This window comes from Amia ocellicauda, unplaced genomic scaffold (assembly GCF_036373705.1).
Source record: "Amia ocellicauda isolate fAmiCal2 unplaced genomic scaffold, fAmiCal2.hap1 HAP1_SCAFFOLD_76, whole genome shotgun sequence".
Lineage (NCBI taxonomy): Eukaryota > Metazoa > Chordata > Actinopteri > Amiiformes > Amiidae > Amia > Amia ocellicauda.
Genome location: NW_027103003.1, coordinates 378,265 through 394,025, shown reverse-complemented (window position 1 = coordinate 394,025; position 15,761 = coordinate 378,265).

Sequence of the window (15,761 nt, the reverse complement as noted above, 5' to 3'; positions counted from 1 at the left end):
TTTCAAGAGAACAATACAATTCATCAAAATCGTGAAACCAAGTATGTTCTGACCTGAAACAACAGGAAATATTGTAAACTTACATTTGTAAGCATATGTAATGCACTTGAGTTTACAGATTGAATATATCTCGAAACCATCCAAATCAGGCTTCTCTCAGCCTGATATGCTCCCACACTATACTTAAGGGCATTCTCTGTCATAGGTGAAGACCTTACATGTGTATTTGATAGAATATATTACAATTCATCAATATCTTGAAAACAAGTCAGTTCTGACCTGAAACAACTAGAAATGTTGTATACTTACAATTGTAAGCTAATGTAATGCAGTCAGGCACTTCTAAGTTTTCAGAGTGAAGATATAGCAAAACCTACCAAATCAAGCTTCTCACAGCCTTAAATGCTCCCACACTATACTTAAGGGCAATCTCTGTAATAGGTGAAGACCTTACATGTGTATTTTCAAGAAAACATTACAATTCATCAAAATCTTGAAACCAAGTCAGTTCTGACCTGAAACAACTAGAAATGTTGTAAACTTACAATTGTAAGCTAATGTAATGCAGTCAGGCACTTCTAAGTTTTCAGAGTGAAGATATAGCAAAACCTACCAAATCAAGCTTCTCACAGCCTGAAATGCTCCCTCACTATGCTTAAGTGCAATCTCTGTTATAGGTGAGGACTTTACATGTGTACTTGAAAGAATACAATACAATTCATCAAAATCTTGAAACCAAGTCAGTTCTGACCTGAAACAACAAGAAATGATGTAAAATTACATTTGTAAGCAATTGTAATGCAGTCAGTCACTTCTTTGTTTTCAGAGTGAAGATATAGCAAAACCTACCAAATCAAGCTTCTCACAGCCTGAAATGCTCCCACACTATACTTAAGGGCAATCTCTGTAATAGGTGAAGACCTTACATGTGTATTTGAAAGAATACATTACAATTCATCAATATCTTGAAACCAAGTCAGTTCTGACCTGAAACAACAAGAAATGATGTAAAATTGCATTTGTAAGCATATGTAAAGCAATTGAGCACATCTACGTTAACAGATTGAATATATCTCGAAACCATCCAAATCAGGCTTCTCTCAGCCTTAAATTCTCCCACACTATACTTATGGGCAATCTCTGTAATTGGTGAAGACCTTACATGTGTATTTTCAAGAGAACATTACAATTCATCAAAATCGTGAAACCAAGTATGTTCTGACCTGAAACAACAGGAAATATTGTAAACTTACATTTGTAAGCATATGTAATGCACTTGAGTTTACAGATTGAATATATCTCGAAACCATCCAAATCAGGCTTCTCTCAGCCTGATATGCTCCCACACTATACTTAAGGGCATTCTCTGTCATAGGTGAAGACCTTACATGTGTATTTGATAGAATATATTACAATTCATCAAAATCTTAAAAACAAATCAGTTCTGACCTAAAACAACAAGAAATGATGTAAAATTACAATTGTAAGCTAATGTAATGCAGTCAGGCACTTCTAAGTTTTCAGAGTGAAGATATAGCAAAACCTACCAAATCAAGCTTCTCACAGCCTGAAATGCTCCCACACTATACTTAAGGGCAATCTCTGTAATAGGTGAAGACCTTACATGTGTATTTTCAAGAAAACATTACAATTCATCAAAATCTTGAAACCAAGTCAGTTCTGACCTGAAACAACAAGAAATATTGTAAACTTACATTTGTAAGCATATGTAATGCAGTTGAGCACATCTAAGTTTTACAGAGTGAAGATATTGCAAATCCTACCAAATCAAGCTTCTCACATCCTGAAATGCTCCCACACTATACTTAAGTGCATTATCTGATATAGGTGAGGACTTTACATGTGTATTTGAAAGAATACATTACAATTCATCAATATCTTGAAACCAAGTCAGTTCTGACCTGAAACAACAAGAAATGATGTAAAATTGCATTTGTAAGCATATGTAATGCAGTTGAGCACATCTAAGTTTTACAGAGTGAAGATATTGCAAATCCTACCAAATCAAGCTTCTCACATCCTGAAATGCTCCCACACTATACTTAAGTGCATTACCTGATATAAGTGAGGACTTTACATGTGTATTTGAAAGAATACATTACAATTCATCAATATCTTGAAACCAAGTCAGTTCTGACCTGAAACAACAAGAAATGATGTAAAATTGCATTTGTAAGCATATGTAAAGCAATTGAGCACATCTACGTTAACAGATTGAATACATCTCGAAACCATCCAAATCAAGCTTCTCACAGCCTGAAATGCTCCCACACTATACTTAAGGGCATTCTCTGTCATAGGTGAAGACCTTTACATGTGTATTTTCAAGAGAACATTACAATTCATCAAAATCTTAAAAACAAATCAGTTCTGACCTAAAACAACAAGAAATGATGTAAAATTACAATTGTAAGCTAATGTAATGCAGTCAGGCACTTCTACGTTTTCAGAGTGAAGATATAGCAAAACCTACCAAATCAAGCTTCTCATAGCCTTAAATGCTCCCACACTAAACTTAAGGGCAATCTCTGTAATAGGTGAAACCTTACATGTGTATTTTCAAGAAAACATTACAATTCATCAAAATCTTGAAACCAAGTCAGTTCTGACCTGAAACAACAAGAAATATTGTAAACTTACATTTGTAAGCATATGTAATGCAGTTGAGCACATCTAAGTTTACAGAGTGAAGATATTGCAAATCCTACCAAATCAAGCTTCTCACATCCTGAAATGCTCCCACACTATACTTAAGTGCATTATCTGATATAGGTGAGGACTTTACATGTGTATTTGAAAGAATACATTACAATTCATCAATATCTTGAAACCAAGTCAGTTCTGACCTGAAACAACAAGAAATGATGTAAAATTGCATTTGTAAGCATATGTAAAGCAATTGAGCACATCTACGTTAACAGATTGAATATATCTCGAAACCATCCAAATCAAGCTTCTCACAGCCTGAAATGCTCCCACACTATACTTAAGGGCATTCTCTGTCATAGGTGAAGACCTTACATGTGTATTTGATAGAATATATTACAATTCATCAAAATCTTAAAAACAAATCAGTTCTGACCTAAAACAACAAGAAATGATGTAAAATTACAATTGTAAGCTAATGTAATGCAGTCAGGCACTTCTAAGTTTTCAGAGTGAAGATATAGCAAAACCTACCAAATCAAGCTTCTCACAGCCTGAAATGCTCCCACACTATACTTAAGGGCAATCTCTGTAATAGGTGAAGACCTTACATGTGTATTTTCAAGAAAACATTACAATTCATCAAAATCTTGAAACCAAGTCAGTTCTGACCTGAAACAACAAGAAATATTGTAAACTTACATTTGTAAGCATATGTAATGCAGTTGAGCACATCTAAGTTTTACAGAGTGAAGATATTGCAAATCCTACCAAATCAAGCTTCTCACATCCTGAAATGCTCCCACACTATACTTAAGTGCATTATCTGATATAGGTGAGGACTTTACATGTGTATTTGAAAGAATACATTACAATTCATCAATATCTTGAAACCAAGTCAGTTCTGACCTGAAACAACAAGAAATGATGTAAAATTGCATTTGTAAGCATATGTAATGCAGTTGAGCACATCTAAGTTTTACAGAGTGAAGATATTGCAAATCCTACCAAATCAAGCTTCTCACATCCTGAAATGCTCCCACACTATACTTAAGTGCATTACCTGATATAAGTGAGGACTTTACATGTGTATTTGAAAGAATACATTACAATTCATCAATATCTTGAAACCAAGTCAGTTCTGACCTGAAACAACAAGAAATGATGTAAAATTGCATTTGTAAGCATATGTAAAGCAATTGAGCACATCTACGTTAACAGATTGAATATATCTCGAAACCATCCAAATCAAGCTTCTCACAGCCTGAAATGCTCCCACACTATACTTAAGGGCATTCTCTGTCATAGGTGAAGACCTTTACATGTGTATTTTCAAGAGAACATTACAATTCATCAAAATCTTAAAAACAAATCAGTTCTGACCTAAAACAACAAGAAATGATGTAAAATTACAATTGTAAGCTAATGTAATGCAGTCAGGCACTTCTACGTTTTCAGAGTGAAGATATAGCAAAACCTACCAAATCAAGCTTCTCATAGCCTTAAATGCTCCCACACTAAACTTAAGGGCAATCTCTGTAATAGGTGAAACCTTACATGTGTATTTTCAAGAAAACATTACAATTCATCAAAATCTTGAAACCAAGTCAGTACTGACCTGAAACAACAAGAAATATTGTAAACTTACATTTGTAAGCATATGTAATGCAGTTGAGCACATCTAAGTTTACAGAGTGAAGATATTGCAAATCCTACCAAATCAAGCTTCTCACATCCTGAAATGCTCCCACACTATACTTAAGTGCATTATCTGATATAGGTGAGGACTTTACATGTGTATTTGAAAGAATACATTACAATTCATCAATATCTTGAAACCAAGTCAGTTCTGACCTGAAACAACAAGAAATGATGTAAACTTACATTTGTAAGCATATGTAATGCAGTTGAGCACATCTAAGTTTACAGAGTGAAGATATTGCAAATCCTACCAAATCAAGCTTCTCACATCCTGAAATGCTCCCACACAAAACTTAAGTGAATTCTCTGTTATAGGTGAGGACTTTACATGTGTATTTGAAAGAATACATTACAATTCATCAATATCTTGAAACCAAGTCAGTTCTGACCTGAAACAACAAGAAATGATGTAAAATTGCATTTGTAAGCATATGTAAAGCAATTGAGCACATCTACGTTAACAGATTGAATACATCTCGAAATCATCCAAATCAGGCTTCTCTCAGCCTGATATGCTCCCACACTATACTTAAGGGCATTCTCTGTCATAGGTGAAGACCGTACATGTGTATTTGATAGAATATATTACAATTCATCAATATCTTGAAAACAAGTCAGTTCTGACCTGAAACAACTAGAAATGTTGTAAACTTACAATTGTAAGCTAATGTAATGCAGTCAGGCACTTCTAAGTTTTCAGAGTGAAGATATAGCAAAACCTACCAAATCAAGCTTCTCACAGCCTTAAATGCTCCCACACTATACATAAGGGCAATCTCTGTAATAGGTGAAGACCTTACATGTGTATTTTCAAGAAAACATTACAATTCATCAAAATCTTGAAACCAAGTCAGTTCTGACCTGAAACAACAAGAAATATTGTAAACTTACATTTGTAAGCATATGTAATGCAGTTGAGCACATCTAAGTTTACAGAGTGAAGATATTGCAAATCCTACCAAATCAAGCTTCTCACATCCTGAAATGCTCCCACACTATACTTAAGTGCATTATCTGATATAGGTGAGGACTTTACATGTGTATTTGAAAGAATACATTACAATTCATCAATATCTTGAAACCAAGTCAGTTCTGACCTGAAACAACAAGAAATGATGTAAAATTGCATTTGTAAGCATATGTAAAGCAATTGAGCACATCTACGTTAACAGATTGAAATATATCTCGAAATCATCCAAATCAGGCTTCTCTCAGCCTGATATGCTCCCACACTATACTTAAGGGCATTCTCTGTCATAGGTGAAGACCTTACATGTGTATTTGATAGAATATATTACAATTCATCAATATCTTGAAAACAAATCAGTTCTGACCTGAAACAACTAGAAATGTTGTAAACTTACAATTGTAAGCTAATGTAATGCAGTCAGGCACTTCTAAGTTTTCAGAGTGAAGATATAGCAAAACCTACCAAATCAAGCTTCTCACAGCCTTAAATGCTCCCACACTGAACTTAAGGGCAATCTCTGTAATAGGTGAAACCTTACATGTGTATTTTCAAGAAAACATTACAATTCATCAAAATCTTGAAACCAAGTCAGTTCTGACCTGAAACAACAAGAAATATTGTAAACTTACATTTGTAAGCATATGTAATGCAGTTGAGCACATCTAAGTTTACAGAGTGAAGATATTGCAAATCCTACCAAATCAAGCTTCTCACATCCTGAAATGCTCCCACACAAAACTTAAGTGCATTCTCTGTTATAGGTGAGGACTTTACATGTGTATTTGAAAGAATACATTACAATTCATCAACATCTTTAAACCAAGTCAGTTCTGACCTGAAACAACAAGAAATGATGTAAAATTGCATTTGTAAGCATATGTAAAGCAATTGAGCACATCTACGTTAACAGATTGAATACATCTCGAAATCATCCAAATCAGGCTTCTCTCAGCCTGATATTCTCCCACACTATACTTAAGGGCATTCTCTGTCATAGGTGAAGACCGTACATGTGTATTTGATAGAATATATTACAATTCATCAATATCTTGAAAACAAGTCAGTTCTGACCTGAAAAAAATAGAAATGTTGTAAACTTTCAATTGTAAGCATATGTAATGCAGTTGAGCACATCTAAGTTATACAGAGTGAAGATATTGCAAATCCTACCAAATCAAGCTTCTCACATCCTGAAATGCTCCCACACTATACTTAAGTGCATTATGTGATATAGGTTAGGACTTTACATGTGTATTTGAAAGAATACATTACAATTCATCAATATCTTGAAACCAACTCAGTTCTGACCTGAAACAACAAGAAATGATGTAAAATTGCATTTGTAAGCATATGTAAAGCAATTGAGCACATCTATGTTAACAGATTCAATATAAATCGAAACCATCCAAATCAGGCTTCTCTCAGCCTGATATGCTCCCAAACTATACTTAAGGGCATTCTCTGTCATAGGTGAAGACCTTACATGTGTATTTGATAGAATATATTACAATTCATCAATGTCTTGAAAACAAGTCAGTTCTGACCTGAAACAACTAGAAATGTTGTAAACTTACAATTGAAAGCTAATGTAATGCAGTCAGGCACTTCTATGTTTTCAGAGTGAAGATATAGCAACACCTACCAAATCAAGCTTCTCATAGCCTTAAATGCTCCCACACTATACTTAAGGGCAATCTCTGTAATAGGTGAAACCTTACATGTGTATATTCAAGAAAACATTACAATTCATCAAAATCTTGAAACCAAGTCAGTTCTGACCTGAAACAACAAGAAATGTTGTAAACTTACATTTGTAAGCATATGTAATGCAGTTGAGCACATCTAAGTTTACAGAGTGAAGATATTACAAATCCTACCAAATCAAGCTTCTCACATCCTGAAATGCTCCCACACTATACTTAAGTGCATTCTCTGTTATAGGTGAGGACTTTACATGTGTATTTTAAAGAATACATTACAATTCATCAATATCTTGAAACCAAGTCAGTTCTGAAATGAAACAACAAGAAATGATGTAAAATTGCATTTGTAAGCATATGTAAAGCAATTGAGCACATCTACGTTAACAGATTGAATATATCTCGAAATCATCCAAATCAGGCTTCTCTCAGCCTGATATGCTCCCACACTATACTTAAGGGCATTCTCTGTCATAGGTGAAGACCTTACATGTGTATTTGATAGAATATATTACAATTCATCAATATCTTGAAAACAAGTCAGTTCTGACCTGAAACAACTAGAAATGTTGTAAACTTACAATTGTAAGCTAATGTAATGCAGTCAGGCACTTCTAAGTTTTCAGAGTGAAGATATAGCAAAACCTACCAAATCAAGCTTCTCACAGCCTAAAATGCTCCCACACTATACTTAAGGGCAATCTCTGTAATAGGTGAAGACCTTACATGTGTATTTTCAAGAAAACATTACAATTCATCAAAATCTTGAAACCAAGTCAGTTCTGACCTGAAACAACAAGAAATATTGTAAACTTACATTTGTAAGCATATGTAATGCAGTTGAGCACATCTAAGTTTACAGAGTGAAGATATTGCAAATCCTACCAAATCAAGCTTCTCACATCCTGAAATGCTCCCACACTATACTTAAGTGCATTATCTGATATAGGTGAGGACTTTACATGTGTATTTGAAAGAATACATTACAATTCATCAATATCTTGAAACCAAGTCAGTTCTGACCTGAAACAACAAGAAATGATGTAAAATTGCATTTGTAAGCATATGTAAAGCAATTGAGCACATCTACGTTAACAGATTGAAATATATCTCGAAATCATCCAAATCAGGCTTCTCTCAGCCTGATATGCTCCCACACTATACTTAAGGGCATTCTCTGTCATAGGTGAAGACCTTACATGTGTATTTGATAGAATATATTACAATTCATCAATATCTTGAAAACAAATCAGTTCTGACCTGAAACAACTAGAAATGTTGTAAACTTACAATTGTAAGCTAATGTAATGCAGTCAGGCACTTCTAAGTTTTCAGAGTGAAGATATAGCAAAACCTACCAAATCAAGCTTCTCACAGCCTAAAATGCTCCCACACTATACTTAAGGGCAATCTCTGTAATAGGTGAAGACCTTACATGTGTATTTTCAAGAAAACATTACAATTCATCAAAATCTTGAAACCAAGTCAGTTCTGACCTGAAACAACAAGAAATATTGTAAACTTACATTTGTAAGCATATGTAATGCTGTTGAGCACTTTTAAGTAAACAGATTGAATATATCTCTAATCCTACCAAATCAAGCTTCTCACATCCTGAAAAGCTCCCACACTATACTTAAGTGCATTATGTGATATAGGTTAGGACTTTACATGTGTATTTGAAAGAATACATTACAATTCATCAATATCTTGAAACCAAATCAGTTCCGACCTGAAACAACAAGAAATGATGTAAAATTGCATTTGTAAGCATATGTAAAGCAATTGAGCACATCTATGTTAACAGATTCAATATAACTCGAAACCATCCAAATCAGGCTTCTCTCAGCCTGATATGCTCCCAAACTATACTTAAGGGCATTCTCTGTCATAGGTGAAGACCTTACATGTGTATTTGATAGAATATATTACAATTCATCAATGTCTTGAAAACAAGTCAGTTCTGACCTGAAACAACTAGAAATGTTGTAAACTTACAATTGAAAGCTAATGTAATGCAGTCAGGCACTTCTAAGTTTTCAGAGTGAAGATATAGCAACACCTACCAAATCAAGCTTCTCATACCCTTAAATGCTCCCACACTATACTTAAGGGCAATCTCTGTAATAGGTGAAACCTTACATGTGTATATTCAAGAAAACATTACAATTCATCAATGTCTTGAAAACAAGTCAGTTCTGACCTGAAACAACTAGAAATGTTGTAAACTTACAATTGAAAGCTAATGTAATGCAGTCAGGCACTTCTAAGTTTTCAGAGTGAAGATATTGCAAATCCTACCAAATCAAGCTTCTCACATCCTGAAATGCTCCCACACTATACTTAAGTGCATTCTCTGTTATAGGTGAGGACTTTACATGTGTATTTTAAAGAATACATTACAATTCATCAATATCTTGAAACCAAGTCAGTTCTGAAATGAAACAACAAGAAATGATGTAAAATTGCATTTGTAAGCATATGTAAAGCAATTGAGCACATCTACGTTAACAGATTGAATATATCTCGAAATCATCCAAATCAGGCTTCTCTCAGCCTGATATGCTCCCACACTATACTTAAGGGCATTCTCTGTCATAGGTGAAGACCTTACATGTGTATTTGATAGAATATATTACAATTCATCAATATCTTGAAAACAAGTCAGTTCTGACCTGAAACAACTAGAAATGTTGTAAACTTACAATTGTAAGCTAATGTAATGCAGTCAGGCACTTCTAAGTTTTCAGAGTGAAGATATAGCAAAACCTACCAAATCAAGCTTCTCACAGCCTAAAATGCTCCCACACTATACTTAAGGGCAATCTCTGTAATAGGTGAAGACCTTACATGTGTATTTTCAAGAAAACATTACAATTCATCAAAATCTTGAAACCAAGTCAGTTCTGACCTGAAACAACAAGAAATATTGTAAACTTACATTTGTAAGCATATGTAATGCAGTTGAGCACATCTAAGTTTACAGAGTGAAGATATTGCAAATCCTACCAAATCAAGCTTCTCACATCCTGAAATGCTCCCACACTATACTTAAGTGCATTCTCTGTTATAGGTGAGGACTTTACATGTGTATTTGAAAGAATACATTACAATTCATCAATATCTTTAAACCAAGTCAGTTCTGACCTGAAACAACAAGAAATGATGTAAAATTGCATTTGTAAGCATATGTAAAGCAATTGAGCACATCTACGTTAACAGATTGATTATATCTCGAAATCATCCAAATCAGGCTTCTCTCAGCCTGATATGCTCCCACACTATACTTAAGGGCATTCTCTATCATAGGTGAAGACCTTTACATGTGTATTTTCAAGAGAACATTACAATTCATCAAAATCTTAAAAACAAATCAGTTCTGACCTAAAAAAACTAGAAATGTTGTAAACTTACAATTGCAAGCTAATGTAATGCAGTCAGGCACTTCTAAGTTTTCAGAGTGAAGATATAGCAAAACCTACCAAATCAAGCTTCTCATAGCCTTAAATGCTCCCACACTATACTTAAGGGCAATCTCTGTAATAGGTGAAACCTTACATGTGTATTTTCAAGAAAACATTACAATTCATCAAAATCTTGAAACCAAGTCAGTTCTGACCTGAAACAACATGAAATATTGTAAACTTACATTTGTAAGCATATGTAATGCAGTTGAGCACATCTAAGTTTACAGAGTGAAGATATTGCAAATCCTACCAAATCATGCTTCTCACATCCTGAAATGCTCCCACACTATACTTAAGTGCATTCTCTGTTATAGGTGAGGACTTTACATGTGTATTTGAAAGAATACATTACAATTCATCAATATCTTGAAACCAAATCAGTTCCGACCTGAAACAACAAGAAATGATGTAAAATTGCATTTGTAAGCATATGTAAAGCAATTGAGCACATCTATGTTAACAGATTCAATATAACTCGAAACCATCCAAATCAGGCTTCTCTCAGCCTGATATGCTCCCAAACTATACTTAAGGGCATTCTCTGTCATAGGTGAAGACCTTACATGTGTATTTGATAGAATATATTACAATTCATCAATGTCTTGAAAACAAGTCAGTTCTGACCTGAAACAACTAGAAATGTTGTAAACTTACAATTGAAAGCTAATGTAATGCAGTCAGGCACTTCTAAGTTTTCAGAGTGAAGATATAGCAACACCTACCAAATCAAGCTTCTCATACCCTTAAATGCTCCCACACTATACTTAAGGGCAATCTCTGTAATAGGTGAAACCTTACATGTGTATATTCAAGAAAACATTACAATTCATCAATGTCTTGAAAACAAGTCAGTTCTGACCTGAAACAACTAGAAATGTTGTAAACTTACAATTGAAAGCTAATGTAATGCAGTCAGGCACTTCTAAGTTTTCAGAGTGAAGATATTGCAAATCCTACCAAATCAAGCTTCTCACATCCTGAAATGCTCCCACACTATACTTAAGTGCATTCTCTGTTATAGGTGAGGACTTTACATGTGTATTTTAAAGAATACATTACAATTCATCAATATCTTGAAACCAAGTCAGTTCTGAAATGAAACAACAAGAAATGATGTAAAATTGCATTTGTAAGCATATGTAAAGCAATTGAGCACATCTACGTTAACAGATTGAATATATCTCGAAATCATCCAAATCAGGCTTCTCTCAGCCTGATATGCTCCCACACTATACTTAAGGGCATTCTCTGTCATAGGTGAAGACCTTACATGTGTATTTGATAGAATATATTACAATTCATCAATATCTTGAAAACAAGTCAGTTCTGACCTGAAACAACTAGAAATGTTGTAAACTTACAATTGTAAGCTAATGTAATGCAGTCAGGCACTTCTAAGTTTTCAGAGTGAAGATATAGCAAAACCTACCAAATCAAGCTTCTCACAGCCTAAAATGCTCCCACACTATACTTAAGGGCAATCTCTGTAATAGGTGAAGACCTTACATGTGTATTTTCAAGAAAACATTACAATTCATCAAAATCTTGAAACCAAGTCAGTTCTGACCTGAAACAACAAGAAATATTGTAAACTTACATTTGTAAGCATATGTAATGCAGTTGAGCACATCTAAGTTTACAGAGTGAAGATATTGCAAATCCTACCAAATCAAGCTTCTCACATCCTGAAATGCTCCCACACTATACTTAAGTGCATTCTCTGTTATAGGTGAGGACTTTACATGTGTATTTGAAAGAATACATTACAATTCATCAATATCTTTAAACCAAGTCAGTTCTGACCTGAAACAACAAGAAATGATGTAAAATTGCATTTGTAAGCATATGTAAAGCAATTGAGCACATCTACGTTAACAGATTGATTATATCTCGAAATCATCCAAATCAGGCTTCTCTCAGCCTGATATGCTCCCACACTATACTTAAGGGCATTCTCTATCATAGGTGAAGACCTTTACATGTGTATTTTCAAGAGAACATTACAATTCATCAAAATCTTAAAAACAAATCAGTTCTGACCTAAAAAAACTAGAAATGTTGTAAACTTACAATTGCAAGCTAATGTAATGCAGTCAGGCACTTCTAAGTTTTCAGAGTGAAGATATAGCAAAACCTACTAAATCAAGCTTCTCATAGCCTTAAATGCTCCCACACTATACTTAAGGGCAATCTCTGTAATAGGTGAAACCTTACATGTGTATTTTCAAGAAAACATTACAATTCATCAAAATCTTGAAACCAAGTCAGTTCTGACCTGAAACAACATGAAATATTGTAAACTTACATTTGTAAGCATATGTAATGCAGTTGAGCACATCTAAGTTTACAGAGTGAAGATATTGCAAATCCTACCAAATCATGCTTCTCACATCCTGAAATGCTCCCACACTATACTTAAGTGCATTCTCTGTTATAGGTGAGGACTTTACATGTGTATTTGAAAGAATACATTACAATTCATCAATATCTTGAAACCAAGTCAGTTCTGACCTGAAACAACAAGAAATGATGTAAAATTGCATTTGTAAGCATATGTAAAGCAATTGAGCACATCTACGTTAACAGATTGAAATATATCTCGAAATCATCCAAATCAGGCTTCTCTCAGCCTGATATGCTCCCACACTATACTTAAGGGCATTCTCTGTCATAGGTGAAGACCTTACATGTGTATTTGATAGAATATATTACAATTCATCAATATCTTGAAAACAAATCAGTTCTGACCTGAAACAACTAGAAATGTTGTAAACTTACAATTGTAAGCTAATGTAATGCAGTCAGGCACTTCTAAGTTTTCAGAGTGAAGATATAGCAAAACCTACCAAATCAAGCTTCTCACAGCCTAAAATGCTCCCACACTATACTTAAGGGCAATCTCTGTAATAGGTGAAGACCTTACATGTGTATTTTCAAGAAAACATTACAATTCATCAAAATCTTGAAACCAAGTCAGTTCTGACCTGAAACAACAAGAAATATTGTAAACTTACATTTGTAAGCATATGTAATGCAGTTGAGCACATCTAAGTTTACAGAGTGAAGATATTGCAAATCCTACCAAATCAAGCTTCTCACATCCTGAAATGCTCCCACACTATACTTAAGTGCATTCTCTGTTATAGGTGAGGACTTTACATGTGTATTTGAAAGAATACATTACAATTCATCAATATCTTTAAACCAAGTCAGTTCTGACCTGAAACAACAAGAAATGATGTAAAATTGCATTTGTAAGCATATGTAAAGCAATTGAGCACATCTACGTTAACAGATTGATTATATCTCGAAATCATCCAAATCAGGCTTCTCTCAGCCTGATATGCTCCCACACTATACTTAAGGGCATTCTCTATCATAGGTGAAGACCTTTACATGTGTATTTTCAAGAGAACATTACAATTCATCAAAATCTTAAAAACAAATCAGTTCTGACCTAAAAAAACTAGAAATGTTGTAAACTTACAATTGCAAGCTAATGTAATGCAGTCAGGCACTTCTAAGTTTTCAGAGTGAAGATATAGCAAAACCTACTAAATCAAGCTTCTCATAGCCTTAAATGCTCCCACACTATACTTAAGGGCAATCTCTGTAATAGGTGAAACCTTACATGTGTATTTTCAAGAAAACATTACAATTCATCAAAATCTTGAAACCAAGTCAGTTCTGACCTGAAACAACATGAAATATTGTAAACTTACATTTGTAAGCATATGTAATGCAGTTGAGCACATCTAAGTTTACAGAGTGAAGATATTGCAAATCCTACCAAATCATGCTTCTCACATCCTGAAATGCTCCCACACTATACTTAAGTGCATTCTCTGTTATAGGTGAGGACTTTACATGTGTATTTGAAAGAATACATTACAATTCATCAATATCTTGAAACCAAGTCAGTTCTGACCTGAAACAACAAGAAATGATGTAAAATTGCATTTGTAAGCATATGTAAAGCAATTGAGCACATCTACGTTAACAGATTGAAATATATCTCGAAATCATCCAAATCAGGCTTCTCTCAGCCTGATATGCTCCCACACTATACTTAAGGGCATTCTCTGTCATAGGTGAAGACCTTACATGTGTATTTGATAGAATATATTACAATTCATCAATATCTTGAAAACAAATCAGTTCTGACCTGAAACAACTAGAAATGTTGTAAACTTACAATTGTAAGCATATGTAATGCAGTTGAGCACATCTAAGTTTTACAGAGTGAAGATATTGCAAATCCTACCAAATCAAGCTTCTCACATCCTGAAATGCTCCCACACTATACTTAAGTGCATTATGTGATATAGGTTAGGACTTTACATGTGTATTTGAAAGAATACATTACAATTCATCAATATCTTGAAACCAAATCAGTTCTGACCTGAAACAACAAGAAATGATGTAAAATTGCATTTGTAAGCATATGTAAAGCAATTGAGCACATCTATGTTAACAGATTCAATATAACTCGAAACCATCCAAATCAGGCTTCTCTCAGCCTGATATGCTCCCAAACTATACTTAAGGGCATTCTCTGTCATAGGTGAAGACCTTACATGTGTATTTGATAGAATATATTACAATTCATCAATGTCTTGAAAACAAGTCAGTTCTGACCTGAAACAACTAGAAATGTTGTATACTTACAATTGAAAGCTAATGTAATGCAGTCAGGCACTTCTAAGTTTTCAGAGTGAAGATATAGCAACACCTACCAAATCAAGCTTCTCATAGCCTTAAATGCTCCCACACTATACTTAAGGGCAATCTCTGTAATAGGTGAAACCTTACATGTGTATATTCAAGAAAACATTACAATTCACCAAAATCTTGAAACCAAGTCAGTTCTGACCTGAAACAACAAGAAATGTTGTAAACTTTCATTTATATGTAATGCAGTTGAGCACATCTAAGTTTACAGAGTGAAGATATTGCAAATCCTACCAAATCAAGCTTCTCACATCCTGAAATGCTCCCACACTATACTTAAGTGCATTCTCTGTTATAGGTGAGGACTTTACATGTGTATTTTAAAGAATACATTACAATTCATCAATATCTTGAAACCAAGTCAGTTCTGAAATGAAACAACAAGAAATGATGTAAAATTGCATTTGTAAGCATATGTAAAGCAATTGAGCACATCTACGTTAACAGATTGAATATATCTCGAAATCATCCAAATCAGGCTTCTCTCAGCCTGATATGCTCCCACACTATACTTAAGGGCATTCT